The sequence below is a fragment of the Marmota flaviventris genome, chromosome 9 (assembly GCF_047511675.1).
Source record: "Marmota flaviventris isolate mMarFla1 chromosome 9, mMarFla1.hap1, whole genome shotgun sequence".
In the NCBI taxonomy this organism is placed as follows: domain Eukaryota; kingdom Metazoa; phylum Chordata; class Mammalia; order Rodentia; family Sciuridae; genus Marmota; species Marmota flaviventris.
In genome coordinates, this window is record NC_092506.1 from 23,501,247 (window position 1) to 23,517,013 (window position 15,767).

Genomic DNA, 15,767 nt, shown 5'->3' on the forward strand with positions numbered 1-15,767 from the left:
TTTAGTAAAAACACTTTCCTTAAAATAGTCTGTTTAGTCCTCTTTAATAACCATCACAGTATCATGATGAGATGTTAGAGATTTGGGGACTAAAAACACGATCTCCTTTTTTAATAAGTTTTTAAGACCCACAGCTCATTAAATATCTTACTAGCATGTGTTTTAGCTGGGTGTCATCAGCATCAACTTCAATGTGGGACCAGAGGGGACACATAGGAAATATTTCGTTGTGATTGTAGCTAATGAAATGAAACTGGGAAATCAGCAAAAGTAATTTGGCCTTTCCCTTGATTGTCCTAAAAGAGTGATCATTGGCAATGTCCCTTACAAAGTCAGACATCCAACGATCATGCACCAATGATATGCCATCTGTATGCCAGTCTCTGTATCAAATGTGATGAATCCCTGAAACTTTTTTAGTGTTCTCAAAAGTTTTCAGGCTTTCTGGGGTAGAGGATATTTTTGTGAACATAGTGATAACAAGCATGATAACATAATATACAAAATATACAGTAATAGCAGAAAAGAGGGAGAATGAATCGAGCCAGAAATTAGTTTTTGTAAAAGTTTAACTGATTTTAACCATTCAGAGAATTGTTTCCACAACCATTCTCTTTTGTGAGTACGTTTCCATTTGCTCTAGAATAACAGGTATCTGGAGTGTGATGCTTACACAATAGTTTACTTAGAAACAATGCTGAAAGCAGAAGCCCAGACATTGTGACTTTCTCACTATCCCAAAGCACTGTAGGAAAGAAGCTAGCAGAAGACTCCTGGCTCAGATGGCCTCTGTGGAGTCCCCTGTTGTCTTCAGATTTGCTTCTGGGTCAAATCAACTAAAAGGCTAATAAACTCTGGGGCAGTTACTAAGCCTAATTGCCAATGGATTACCAGAAGGTGAGAAGGAAAGGGGTTAGAGGTCAACTCCTATCTTGACTCTTGGGGAAAAAACACTGAATGGAGAGATGAGACTTAGAGTCTAGTCTGGCCTCCTCTATTAGTTCATTTTGTGATCTTAGAGAATTTATTTAACATCTCTGGGCTCCCAATCACTCCAGGTGATTTTTCAAACTTCTTCCAAGTTTGACCACTCTGGGATCTGGTCTGCAATTCACTCAACAAGCATTGACAGAATACTTCTTGTGTTTGAGACGGTGGATTCTCTTATTCGTGTTTGCTTCAGTTTTGCATCAGGTATATCAGTCTTTTGTTTTCTTTCTTTGATCCCTGAAGTCTTTCTCAATGAGACTAGAGGGCTATGTTTTAGGGCTTAGGTCTAAACAGATTATCTGTATTTTAGAAGCTGAACTTGGCCATGCCATTTCTGTTATGCCGATTCTTTCCTCTTCTAAGGTACAAACTGCATGTGTAATGTGTAGAATAGCTTCTCTCCAGTAGAGAGAACAGAATTTCCTTGTATTGAGGGGTTGCTGCATGGAGACCCTTGAATATTCTGGAAACGGGAAATAGAGTTCCCATTGGGATCATTTGAGCCATCACAGGCTGTTGGTCAGATTTTGCAGTCAGATCAATCCTTAGAAAGGTGAAAATGTTTGGATGTTTTTATTCCTTTGTTGTAATTAGAATACATTTTTTTTTTTTAGTAAAAGCTGAGAGAAGCCAGCATTTTCCACCCATAAATTTAGCATCTCATGATGGAGGGAGAATTATACTGGTAGAAAGGAAGAAAGGGTCTGTGCAAACAAAACAAAGACATAAAATGTAATGAGGGAAAAGCAGCCAGCTTGCTGCAGTGGTAAAGAAAACAAAACTTCAGGGAGGCCTGATTTATGTGGAATAATTATTATTGGCTGATTTAGAAAACTGGGGCAGAGAGGATGTCAGTAAAGTGACTGGTTTTGCAAACTGATTTGAAGAATCCTTCTCTTCTATGCCATTATAAAATAGCAATTCTTGGTGACGGTGTCCCCTTTCACTTAAGGATATGCAAGAACTTGGAAAATACTCCTTGAACAAAATGATGATGTATAAGAAGCATGCTCACATCATTAGACTGAAAGCCAAAACAAAGACCAGGAAGAGTAAAAGGGTTTATCAAAGGTCATCTAAGGGATTAGAGCAAGAGAATAAAACCAGTTCCAAATTTCTGATTTCCTCAATTCAGTAACCACTGGTTTCCACACCTGAACTTTAAATTCAATGTAGAGAAACATCATATTCACCATAGCTTTTAATCTTGGAGAGAGTGATTAGCCACTAATTCATCTATTCACTCTTTCATTAGATGTTTCTTCGAACACCTACTATGTGCTAGGTATACAGGTTCATGTGTTAACAACCCAAGGATGAGTAAGATGTGGTCTCCTCCATCACAGTTCATACGTTTAAAGGAAGAGAGTTTATACGAGCGTTGTGAACTCAGATATACCTCTTATTACTGAATTCAGATTGGACACAAAAGGCCACACATATTTGTACAGATTGATGAGTTTGGAGATGAGCACACATGTGTGAAACCATCGCTATAATGAGAACCACAGCATATTCATCATCCCTAGAGTTTCCTCCTGCCTCCTTTATTATTCTTATCACCTTTAATTATGATAACTAATCTCTTTATCCTTTTGAGTGCTTTTTGTCTTATATTTTTATGACATTGACATAACTACTGTACCAGTTTCCTCTTGGCTCATGTTTGCTTGGTGAGACGTCTTCCATTCTCTCCTTATGTTTTTATTTTTAGATGAAGCTCTTGTTGTCTATCTTTGTGTTTTAACTGGCAAATTGAGACTTTTTATATTTATGTGCTAGCCCAGAGATTAAATTTTACTGTCTTTTTCTGTGCTTTCTAGTCGTTTCTTTGTAACGCGATTTTGAACAGTAAACTCACATGAAGGCTGCTTTTGCTTGAGAATTCTCACAGGCACTTAACCAAAAGAAATCAGTTTCACTGAATTATAATTAGCATACAATGAAAGGCATATATTTAAATTTGGTGAGTTTTTCCTATGTATACATTTATGAAATCATAAGCACAATCAAAATAGCGACTATATCTGTCACAACGAAAGATCCCTGATACAACTTTGTAAACTCTCTCTTCTGTTCCTTTTGGCCTCTCTGACATCACCAGGCAACCAGAGATGTATTTTCTTTCACTATAGATTAATTTGCATTTTTTTGAGAATTTTTGTATGGTCGTTATATTATAGTTTATATTACTTTGTACAGCTTATTTCACTTAGCATATTTATTTTCATATTGTTCCAGTTATGGCATGTGTCAATAGCTGAGTTTTGTTGTTGCTGAACAGCTTCTGATTATAGGAAGATACTGCTAGGTTTTTATCTGTCTGTTGATGGACATTTAGAGGCTTTCTAATTTTTAGCTGTTATATATGAAGCTTCTCTGAATACCTGTGTAGAAGGATGATTGTAGGATTTTTGGAAACAACTTAGGAGCAGTGGAACTAGGTCATCAGATAGTTGTGTGTTCAACATTTTAAGAAGTTGTCAAGGAGTTTTTCAAAGGAGTTGGACCATTTTACATTCCCACAAGTAGTGCCTGAGAGCCTAAGTGCCTTCAAATATAAGAACTTGGGCTGGGAGAGTCTTGTAATTGTAGGAGCTGTGGAGTGCTACGTTTTGTTCTTTTAACTTGAGTTTTTCTTAATGTCTAGTGATCCTAAGTATTGAGTTTCCTATGCTTATGTGCCTTCTCTGTAGCTTGTTTAGTGAAGTATTTGCTCACATCTTTTGCCTATCTGGAAAAACAGGTTGTTAATTTTCTCGTTACTGAGTTTTGAGTGCAGGTATTCTGAGTACAAGTTCTTCACCAGATAAATGATTTGAAAATATTTTATTCTAAATTAGTGTTAATGCTTTTTTTTCATTTTTTAAACAATTTCTTTCAAAGTTTTTTTTTTATTTTGATGATTTCAATTTTTCAATAGATTGTGCTTTTGGCGTTTTATCTAGTAAATCTTTGCCTAAACCAAAGAGTTCTTCTTGTCCTGTTGTTTGGAAGTTTTAGAGCTTTAAGTTTTATATTTATGTCTAAGATCCATTTTGAGTTGAATTTCATATATGGTGTGAGGCATGGATTGATGTTCACTTTTTTGCATATTAATGTGCAATTATTCTAGCACAGCTTATTGAAAAGAGCATTCTTCTTTCTCCAAATATTCTATGAACCATTGCAAATCAACTGCCAATGTTTGTGTGTGGTTCTATTTCTGAATTCTTTCTTGATCCACTGATATAATTTACTTTTTTTGGTTCTGGGAATTGAACCCAGTAGGGCTTAACCAATGAGCCACGTCCCCAGCTATTTTATTTATTCATTTTTATTTTGAGATGGAATCTCACTAAGTTGCTCAGGGGCTTCCCAAGGCTGCTTTTGAAATTGAGATCCTCCTGCCTCAGCCTCCCAAGCAGCTTGATTACAGGCAAGTGCCACAAAGCTCAGCATAATTTGTGCCAACACCACATTTTGAGGTTTATCGTAGCTTATAATAAATCTTGATAGAAGGTAACGATAATTTTTAACTTTGCTCTTCCTTTTCAAAGATCTTTTGGATATTCTTAGTCCTTTGAATTTCTGTGTTAATTTTGTCAAATCAATTATGTCAAATTAAAATTTTGTTTCTTTTTGTCAAAGTAAATTGCTAGAATCTTGTCAAATTATAACCTGATGATATATGCTGGAAGTTTTGGTTGGGATTGCACTGAATCTATAGACAAATTTGAAGAGAGTTGACATTTGACAAATAAGGAGTCTTCCACCCCATAGACATATTATATATCTTTTAAAATTTCTGTTAGTAATATTTTGCTATAGGCCTTACATTTATTTCTTCAAATCTATCCCTGAATGTTTCACTTTGTGATGGTATACGAATGTTATTGCTTTTTCAATTTCAATGTCTGATTATTCATGGCTACCACATAGAATTACAATTTATTTGTGCATATTGACTTGTATCATGCAACCGTGCAGAACTTGACCAGGAGTTCTAAGGACTTTATTGAATGTAAATTCCATTGGTGTTTTTCTGTAGATAATCATGCTGCCAGTGAGTGTAGTAGTCCCCTCCTTATCTCGGGATTTGCTTTCCACTGTTAAGCTATTGGTGATCAACCACAGACTGAAAACATTTAATGGAAACTACAGAAATAATAAGTTTAAAATGTATGCTATTCTGAGTAGGATGATAAACTCTCATGCCATCCCACTCCATCCCACCTGGAATGTACATCATCATCCCTTTGTCCAGCGTCTCCACACTGTATATTCTGCCTGCCTGTTAGTTGCTTGGTAGCCATCTAAGGTCAACTGTCAAGGTATTGCATGGTAATAAGCATTCAGGTAACCCTTATTTTACTAAGTAATGGTCCTAATGCATAACAGTAGTGACACTGGCATTCTCTTTGGATATGCCAAAAAGAGAAGCTGTAAAAGTTTAATAAAAAAGGTGAAAGTTTTCAAATTCATAAAAAAAAAGAAAAACAAGGTGTAAACCCTTCTGACGTATTATCAGAAGGTCAATAGTTGCTTACCATTGTCTTACAGTGCTTATGTAGTTCACCTCATTTCATCTTATTACATAGACAGTGTGTCATCTCATCACAGGAAGACGAATGGTGAGTAGAGTACAATAGAGTATTTTGAGAGTGATCACATTCACATAACTTTATTTTATTAGTAGCTATTTTTGCGAATATCTTATTGTGCCTAAATTGTAAATTAAACTTTATCATAGAAAATGAATATGCATAAGAAAAAGAATAGTGTAAGTAGGGTTTGCATCTGTCAGGGGTCTTGGAACATTCCCCATGGATAATGAATATACTGTATAGACAATTTTACTACTGGATGTTACTTATTCGTTTTCCTATCTTAATCTAATGGTTAGTAACTACACAGCTCAACTAATAGAAGGGGTGGGAACAGACACCCTTATTTTTTCCCTTAAAATTTTAGCAGGAGAATAGCCAAACTTTCATCATTAAGTATTTCTTTAGCTGTGGGCTTCATAAATGGCACTTATCCTATTGAGGAAATTCTCTCAATTTTTTTTCTGAGGTTTTTTTTTTTGGCCAAGAATAGAAATTGCATTTTGTAAAATGCTTTTTCTACCTGTGCTAAGAAAATCACATAGTTTTATTTTTTAGGTTGTTCATATGGTAAATGACAATGCTTGAATTTCAAATGTAAAATAAAATCTTGTGATTGCTTTCCTGGAATAAACCTCACATGCGCATAATGTTTTGTCACTTTTATATGTGGCTGAATTTGATTTACTACTTTGTGTAGAATTTTTGTATCTATGATCGAGAGGGATAGTTATGTTTAGAAGTTGTTGTTTTGTGATCGATGGTGGAAGTATTCCATTCTCTTTAACATTCTGGAATTATCTGGGTACAATTGGTGCTATTTTTTCCTAAAATATATGATAGCAGTCCCTCTACAAAGGCATGTGTGTGTGAGGTTTTTGTGGAAAGGTTTCAACTATAAATTGTTTATGTAACATATAGGTATATTCAGTTATCTGTATTTATAGACAATATTACAACATAAGGTCTTTTACCTGGGAAAAATAGGGTGACATTCAGTAGTAGCTGCCTCAGGTTTGCCATAGTCTCCACAACTCTTATGGGACAGTGTCCCTTATTTAAATTACCTCCTTGCCTACTGTAAACTTTTATGTTACTAAACCTTCCATTAAATTGTTTTGATTCATTGAACTTTAATTTCCATCAGTTTGTCATAGATTTTTCAGAGCTAGAATAAACCCCCAAATGATCTCTTTTAATTTTCTAATTTAGTGGACAGTGAAGACTGTCTGAATATTAAGAACCATCCAAAAAGTTACAGGTGGCCTGGAAGTAGATTCTAGATTTTTTTTTTTCCATTTGCTCCAGTGTAATTTTTTTGTCCCACTAGACTTCTTCACACTTACACATCATTTGCATTCTGGCATCTGGCATAGAACTAGTTCCAGGGAGTTTGATCCCTCGGGCACAAATGTGACATGTACAAGCCAGTCTGTTCTTTATGCCTATTATGTTCTTTTCCTATGATCAACACTATGAGGTGGAAGGAGGTTGAGAGAAGGCATTGTATCAGGGCATGTTTAAGATGGAAAAGGTCCTGTTTGAGTACTTGGATGCTGCTTTTCTTATTAACCCATTTGTCACATGAGTTTAGTGAGTGGGGACAGCACTTGGCCTTCCTAATTCAGGTTATGCCCTCACGATACCGGCTACAGTTCTTTTAAAAAGCAGATCTTAGTAAAAACCACCAAAATATGATTAGGAAACACAGGACTTCACCTATCACCATGGGCTGTGTAGAATTTGCTGAAAGTTAACTTCAGATCCATCTGAACCCTTTTACCCAGCTCTGCTGACAACCACTGCCTCCTTGTCGGGTTTTTGATGGGCATGCAGCGTGGGTGGTGAGGTGATGTTTTGGGCATGTCTGGGCCTGATCTTCTGAACATGCCTTCTCCATTTCCGAGCTTCCTTCTTGCCCAGGGTGCTCATTATTTTTCTTTGGTGAATGACAGAGATCTAAGTCTCCCTTCTCAATGTATTTCCCGTCTTGAGTCTTTATGAATGTGATTCTGCTTCAGCTCGAATTTAACAAGGTTGTTTGCATTGCCTCTGTCTTTTTTTTTTTTTAATTTGGTGCATTGTAATTATCCATAATAGTGGATGTATTATGTCAAACTTGTACATTCACATAATGTAATTCGATCTCTTGCCTCTGTCTTTTTTAAACTGTTAATTGTCAACTTTGGGATCTGTGTTCTTTTCAGAACTTCCAACAGCTAGGATGCCCCTAGTATGCTTCAGAATGTCAAATGACTTGGAATAGTGTCTTTTGTGATAGGGACAAGATCCAAATAATGGTTAATACTAGGTCCCATACCAAAACTCTGGTGGGAGAGGCAGGAATTTGAGGGGGCCTAAAAGCAGAGCTATAAAAATCTAGTAGGCATAAAGCTTCACATTCAGAATTTCTGAATATTTTCATATGCTGTTTTGATGACAGCTATGATATTTACTACTCCTTTAGTTTAAGAGGCCAATTTTTATTGCTTTCTTATTTTTTTCTGAACTACTCAGCTTTCCATTTAGGTAACCCTTTGCATTTCTTCTTGGATAGAGAGATGTTCCTGGACCACATCTCTGTCATCTCCCCAGTGGTTTTCAAATGCTCATCTGGGAAGCAGCACCAACTGTACTACATCAAAACTCTCTGGAAGAACTTGTTTTATAAAGTCCCTAGTCCCTCAGTGTCTCCTTAGACTTTCCGATAAAAAGTCTGTGTTGCGATAGAAAGTCTATGTTTCTAAGGAGCTGTTTAGGACAGTCTTCCATGAAGTTGGACTGAGAAACACTGATCTCAATGGTGAGCATCCCATGTAAGTTTGATGGAGGTTTGAATTTCAACACAATGTAGTAACAATCGGTTATAGCAATATGTATAGACACCTTATGCAGCAGGCATTATGGTAAATGTGTGGAGCATATATGTAACTTTGATGCATTAACCTTCTCAGGTAAACACAGTTGTCATCATTATAGGGGAAAACTGAGGCCAAGGTCACACAGCTAATGATTTACAGGTCTCATAGAAGGGGACCTAAGCATTAGACAAAATCACTTGATGATAATATTCTGCTCCCTAAATTAGGAGACCCACTGGTTCTACCCTTACCTCTACCAAGACAACCTTACATAACGACATTCCAAGATGCAGAAATTCCTTTCTTTCTTTTGTACAATGAAAAGGTTAGACTAGGTAATTTTCTAGTTCTTTTTAGCTCAAAAAGTATGCTTTTATTCTGCAAAAATGCAATTACCTTTTAAGAAGCATAACAATGATCTAATCTCTAACATATGAAACATTTATACACAATTTGGAGCACTATTCATGGGACTATAAAAACTTAAATACAACTTGGCACCTTTCACATCAATGTTCTCATTCTATCAACAATCAAATACATATACTTTCTGCTCTAAATATTAAGTTGTGATTCTTTCTTTAGCAATAGTGTAGATATCTAAGCTCTTATCTACAGTTCAGCTATTCTAGGAAATAAAATACCTGTGTGTGTGTGTGCCATTTCTAAATGTCCTAGCAAAGAAAACTTCTATAATTATTATTATTATTTAAAACTTTAAATCCCATAAGGACTCCTAGCTGGTTTTCACTGGTTTTTGTCCTCAACTGCAATTACTCTTCTGTGTGTCAAAAATAAAGTGGAAGGATCAGGCACTTACCACACAATGATCAGTGCAGCCCTTCCCAGGGTGGAATTTTAATTTTTTTATTAGCAGGATCTTTTTTTAATACCCAAGTTGCTCTCTCTGTCGTGTTTTCCATCCATGGAAGGTAGGGCTTCACAAACTAAGGTACTTTGAATACTTCTCCATTAACCTCTGAAGACTCAGTTGAAGCCTAGTTCTAAGTGTTAAAGGTGGCTCTTTCTTTTCCCAGGATTTCTATTTGAAATCATTTATTGAGGAAAACACCCAGTATTTTATAGGATGTGGTTCACATAAATTTGTCATGCTAAATTATGTAATAATACATGCAGCGTGTATTGCTCAGTAGTGTAAGAAGACTCAAATCACACATGCACACAATTTGGAGCACTATTCATGGGATTATACACTTATACATTATGAACAATGTGCATAACTTCCAGCTAATTTTAGCTACCAAAGGTTTTTATCCTGATTAGTTCATGGCACATATTTTTTTCAGAAATATTTCTATCACTACACCATGATTATTGCTGCTTTCTTTTCTCTGTTCCAGGAAACAGACTTTCTCTATGAAATGAAATGTTGCAAGACATATCTATCTGCAGCAGAATATTCTAAGCATTGCTTTCCATTTTGTGCTTGTAAAAAGAAAGTACAGAGAATAAAGAAAGTCAAGGTAACATTTAAAATTCTGTTATGGTCTCTGACTAATGGTCTTAAAAAACACTTTAGTGTACAAAAGTTAAATCTTACTTAGTCAAACAAAGACAGATTATTTTGATGATAGAAAATTTTACCAACCATTCAGTTAAAATCCTATTCCACACAGCAATGGGCCCTGGGGCTCTGCCTGCAATTATCGTTAAGTTAAAGGGTCACTGGGAACATTGAAGTTTATGGGATATGCCACCTGAGAAGCTTTGTGAAAATAAATTTCTTCTCCAACCCACACTCTGATAAGCCTCTCCATCTGCCCCATTTTTGAACATTTTTTAATTTAATGTTATTTTCTGAACAATTAAATAGAGGACTTGAACAGACACAGTTGGCCCTGAAAAGACCATCTGATTTAAGATCTAGAGTTAGGGTATTGCAGTTTTTTTTTTTTTTGCCATAAAAGGTTTTCATTCATATAAATTTTGTGACTGTCCTTTATATAATTTAAATACATACATATCAGTGGACATCACTGATAATCTCAAAAAGGAAGCTAGACTCTATTCCCAAAGAAGCTGCAATTTATATGTGTCCCTTGTGTTTTGAGGTTTCTCTTGGAGTTCTTACTTCAAGTGGTCTGTGCCATATTTCTCATAAAAATTCAAAATATTTTAGAAACATCTGTTTTCCCATCTAAACTACTTCTCTGAGTCTTTCTTATACAACTGCTATAGCTTTGGGGACAGAACTAGGAATTGAACTAAGGCATGATTATGCTATGGTTTGAACAACCAATTGCAGTTTGGGATTGGAAAAATTATGATCAAGGGAAATGAAGTATACAATGGTAATTATCTCAAAAGAGGCACAACTGGAACACTCCTGCTGTTCAGGAAAGATGTATATCTTGAAGGAATCAGGGTGGACCACAGGAAGCCATGCCATTTGAAGTCGATTTTGAATAGATTGATGGTAGCAGTTTGGCTAGCACCAGTCTTCTGCCCAGCTGTTTATATACTTTATCTTTTCCTTGGTTGTAGGTGAGCTCTTCCACACCCCAGGGGGCTGGGAGTGGGATGGGGGAAGGGGGCAGTTCTTCTTTTGACTTTCCATTGTCAATGCTGCAGATTGGTGGTTTGTGTGTGGACTAATGTAACTCTATTTGTTCAAGGGAAGGATCTAGCAACATGAAGGAGTGCATAGATGCATAGCATTATTTTTCCCTTATGTATTTAAATTATATCTGTTTATTGTGTACAACATATTTTATGAAATATTACAGAATGGTCAAATCAAGCTAATTAACATATGTAGTTCCTCACACACTTTTCATTTTCATTTTTATTTTTTTGTAGTAAGAACACTTGAAATTTTTCTCAGCAATTTATAAGAATGCCATGTATTGTTATTAACTATAGTCACCATATTTTACAATAGGTTTCCTGAACTACTTCTATATAAATATAATTTTGTATCCTTTTATCACTATCTTCCCAATTGCCAACATACATGATCATAATTTTTCATTAAAATCTTATGAAGTCATTTCTATTATTATTCTTGTTTAATAAGTCAAAAGAAGAGATATTAAAAAGATATGTTACACCATTCCCTGGGAAGAGAACTAGGATGTGAACTAAGGTGTGTTTATGCTGTGCTTTGGATAAGTGTCACTCAAAGGCTTGGTCCTTACACATGGCACTATTGGGAAATGATGGAACATTAAAGAGGTGGGGCTTAGTGGATTTTCTGGTCTTTGGGAGCATGCCCTAAAAGGTGATTATCACACCCCAGCCCCATATCCCTCCTCCCTTCTGCTTCTAGTGTTGAGGTGACAGGTTTCTCTGCTACAACTAGGATATGCTGCTAGGCCCCCAAACAATGGACCAGCCAATCATGAATTGAAATCTCCAAAAATGTTAGTCAAAATAAATCTTTTGCTTTTCAAAATTGACTATCTCAGGTTTTTTGTTAAAGTAATAGGAAGGTGATGATCACAATTTGGCACCAAATTCTGTGTTTGAATTTACTATATGGTAGTCTATCTTGGTGGAACTGAATGTGTACAGATGAGGATGGGAGAAAGAGTATTTGAGATATTCAGGGCAAGGAGAGGAAGACCCAGAGACTTGATAGAGTCAACAGAGGGAAGAAGCAGCAAATCTGGAAACACTACTGGGTGCCAGATGCTACAATGCCCGGAGAATGCTGAGTCTTACTTTGAACAGTGGAAAGGGTGTTTGGTAATTAGGGCTAATGAGGAATTGGGAGCTAGTGTATATGATGCTGGAAACTGAGAGGTTAATCACGAGTGAAGCACTTTAACCCATGACAGCCACAACAAGGACTGAAACTGCAGAGATGACCAGGACGCATGATGAATCCCCAAGGTGTAAAGATGAGGCCACCAGACATGCAGCCTAGACAGAGGCCCTTAGGAAGAGGAGTCGGCTGGAGAGGTGAATGGGACAAGATGGCAGTGAACGTGATTTTGGTCATACTGATGGGGACACCCAAGTGGACATTTCCAAGAGGCATTTGGAAGATTGTGCTTCTCACCCTCCCATCTGATTAAAAGGACAGAGATGCTGTACCACTACTTATGAGTGAATAAAGTTAAGGTGGAAATCAAATTGACGTGTTAGCTTTTTCTAGAACAGACGCTGTATTTGGTGCTTAACTATAATAATCCTATGAGCTAAGTAGTGCCAGCTCTATTTTAAAGGTAAAGAAATGGCTTAAAAGAAGTTGTGATTTACCCAAAGTCAAACTATCAGTAAATAGTAGAGCCAAGATTCAAACTTAGGTCTTCTACGACACCGAGGAGCCCGAAATGATTAATCTTTGAAATTATGATTCATTCATTAGCTATTTACTTATCAGGCATCTATTTTGAATAATGTATTTTTCAATCTCCGTGAAAAACTGTGTGGAAAAAACAGCAGCCCAGTATTATGCTATTTATGTATATTAAAAAAAACATAAAATGATGCTGTGTAGTTTCTCTAAATACATATTAAAAAGTATGGAAAGACACAATAAATTGGTGGCTGTGGTTACATTTGAGGAAGGAATCAAGATGGGCAAAGAAGTTATATAAAGGATATGTTCATGTATTATTTGTGTAATTAAAATTTAATTTTAAAATGAATATTTCTGCCCCCCAAATGGCTTCCAATACAGATATGAGCACAGCATAGGAATTTCCATTAAGCAGATAGGGAAACAGAATGAATATATGAAAATTTTTGAGCATAACTTTTAAGAGAGACACATGGTTTTTTCTTTTTCTTTTTTTTCACGACTGGTTGCTGGTCTATGCCGCAGAAAGTCAAGAAAGCTTCCATTAACACCTCCGTGAGCCACAGGCAGCAGACAGACCTTGTTTTTCTGAGATATGTGGCAAGCCACAGGTGGGCAACCTGAAAGGTGGGGGCAGTTCCTCAGCAGTAGATTGAATACACCTTGTTCATTCTTCTGGTTGAAACCACTAAAAGCCGGCCTTCTTCTCGTAGTCCACAAGTGTAAGAGGGCTCAGGCATGAACGTGGGACACCCGCCCTCCCATTGGGTCTTCTTACTGGTACCTCCTCTCACACCACCAACCTTACCTGTCCCACCTAGTCATGCAAAGCTCTAGTCATAATTGGCTTCTGTCAGGTATTGTTATTCAGGCCCTGTGAATTTTCGAATATGCTATTTTCTTTTTAGTATTTACCCTTAGCTACTTAACTCTCCTTATCCTTAAGTTTCAGCTTAAATTCCACTTCCACCAAAAAGTCATCTGCATCCTACAGCAAACCAGACTGGTTGTTCCTTTACGTGCCCCCACAGCCCTCTGCTTCCCGTGCCAGGACACACTCTCTCCTCTCTCATCTGAGGTAGCTCTCTATCCTGGCTGGACATAAAAAATTTCTATGATGCTTTTAAAAAATATAAATAGCTGGGCTCACCTCAGATTTATTTTATCTGAACCATCAGAATTGTAAGTAGGGCTGGGCGAGGTGGCACATGCCTGTAATGCCCCTGACTTGGAGGCTGAGACAGGAGGATTGTGAATTCAAAGCCAGCTTCACCAACTTAGCAAGTCCCTAAGCAATTTAGTGACACCCTGTCTCAAAATATTTTTAAAAATGTGGATATGCCTCAGTGGTTAATGACCCTGGGTTCAAATCCCTGGTAACCCCCCCAAATTATAAGTATGAATTTTTATATGTAGTATTCACCATATAATTGCAACTCTTATTACTTCACTAAGTGAATCAAGAAGAGGGGCGTTGATTATCTGCATCTGCTTGTTTGACTCATACCAAGGGTCATCTTTTCACATCCAGCAGTAGTTCTAGCTTTAATAGAATCACTGGGACCATGTAGCACAAGTAGAGATCAATTGGATTTGCTCCGTCTTTGGTATTATAAATATTTGCTGAGTCCTCGATGTACACAGTGGGACATCTCCCGTGAGGCTCCAAAAAGTGAACATGCACAGATGATTCTTCAAAGCAGCCTCTCACCGAAACCTCTTTCTCTGTCCTTTCTAGTTCAGCTCCTTCCCATCGCCATTCCAACTCGGACCTGATAAGAGCATTAGGATAAAGGTAGAGAAATCCCTCTGTTCTCTGGAGCTTTGGTTTGGATCTCATGGGCTCTTAGCACATAGCACCAGGTAAATAGCATTTGACAAATTGTCCTTGGACACAGACACTTGTAATACATTGGTGTTCAGGACACGACTTAGAATCATGTATGTCCTCACGACTCCATCCATGAACAAACAAGCAGTAGGAGAAAACGGTGTTTACAACCCCAGGTCTGGAACCTGGCTCTGGACTCATGGGTTGTTTCCATCATTTAGGTTGGTGATGTGCCTCTCCATGCCTTAGTGTTCCTTTCTATAAAATATAGAAAATCTGGTATGATAGCTACTTCATAAAATGCCAGCAAGACTAAATGGGTTTCTTAAAAAAAATTGCTCAGCCTATTGCTTTAGAAATATTAACTATTTTACACCCAAAGATTAGTATTCAACCTGGTCATAGAGATGCTACAGAAAAAAAATCTGGAGAAAATGAGTAAACTAATCACAGATAACACAAAATCACTGATAGTAAAATGGTATACAGTCTGATGCCCTTGCATACATTGTGGAATATTACAAGAATGCAATTTGCTCATGAGGATGCCAATAACAGCAGATTTATAATTTTCGTGTACCCCTTACTAGGTCCTGGGGAGGTTCTAGGTATTTGTATTTATAATTTTGTTTATTTTCATTAAAATTTTGCCTTAATTGTATAAACTAGGTTTTTTAATCTGAAACTTCTAAACTAAAAAAATACTATTTAGGGAAATGAAGCAGAAAAGCAGTTCATAACAAATGCATAAGGTTGGATAAAATATCAGCTCACTGATGATTTTTGCCTTTTAACTTGTGGGCTTGGAAAAATTTAAAACAATTTCATTTTCATAGGCCCTTTTTAGGGTCTATTAACAACTTCCTAAAGAAATCCGTTTACCCCATGTATGGACATGTTAACTCTAATTTTTCTCCTTAATTGCCTTAATCTTAAAATATGAGGAAGAATTAATTAACTATCCTGATGGGGAAGGAAAGTTAATAGCAATTTTAATGAGTGTAACCTTAGCAGGATTTGCAATAACCCTGAAAGGATGCTGAAGTCACTTCTTTTATTCACTTGACTCTCACCTTCTGCGAATGGCCATAGGTGCTGATTACACGTGATTAATTACCTCCTGGAAGGCTTGTCTCCAACTCATCTTCTTATCCTAAAACCAACTTCAGTCTGAAAAATATAGGAAGAATGCCAAATGTAAAACAACAACAACTTAAAATGGACTTCTCTAT